This window comes from Arachis ipaensis, chromosome B05, assembly GCF_000816755.2.
Source record: "Arachis ipaensis cultivar K30076 chromosome B05, Araip1.1, whole genome shotgun sequence".
NCBI lineage: Eukaryota > Viridiplantae > Streptophyta > Magnoliopsida > Fabales > Fabaceae > Arachis > Arachis ipaensis.
Window position 1 is genome coordinate 143,227,795 of NC_029789.2, and position 1,039 is coordinate 143,228,833.

Here is a 1,039-nt window from a genome sequence, read left to right on the forward strand (position 1 = left end):
CTACACTTTTCCGTTAAATAATTATGGATCTGGATATAGTTATTTTTATGTATTTTATTATATATGCATAAAAATGGCGAATAGATCAAGGTGCCACATCTACTTCACACTTTCAGAAAAAATATTTTGCTGCTTTTGAAAAATTATTCTCCATGTGCAAGTTCTCAATCATAACCGTATATATATGCACTGACATAAAACGTTTTAGACTGGCGGACAATTAAAATCGTTTTCTTAAATAATTATTTACATTATCAATATAAAAGATAATTATTTTTATTAATATAATATTATATAATTAGATGTTTTGTAAAATAATTTTATACTGATAGTATATTAAAATTAAATTATATATATTTTAAATTTTAAAAGTATCTTTTATTGAATAAACAAAATATCAAAAGCCACGCACGTTCATTACCATTATTAATTGATCATAGAATCAAAAGCCAGTTTTGGGGGTGAGGTATGGCACTCCATATGATATGTTATTGGGATGTAAAATAATAGTAGTGGATAACACGAAGGGAAATCTATAGTATATATGAAGCAATCTAAGAGCGAGATTATAATATATATTTGACTATGACAAAAGGTTTTAACTTGCATGATGTATATATAGGCTAATTGCTTGTATCTTAATTACTAAGATTAGGAAGGTGCATTTACAATATTACTAGCGGTTAAAAAATGGGGATGTGTTTGGATGTTAAAGAAAGTACTATAGTTGATGGATATTTTAGTTTATTTTCCAATTACTCCAACAAGGGTTTTAGCTTACCAAATGTTGTTAAGGACACATTATAATGTTAAATGTAAAAATATATATTAAATAATGATTAAAACTTTCGAAGTTTCAAAATAAGTTGCAATAATAACCTTATTAACATTTTTTTTTTTGGAAAAATTTGTTAACAAAATTTTAACTCTAAAATCAAGTAATCATATTTGCATATCCATCAATAACGATATATGGAGAAATCAAATAATTAAGAATGATTGAATCTATAATCTATCTCATTAACTTTAAGCGAGTGTA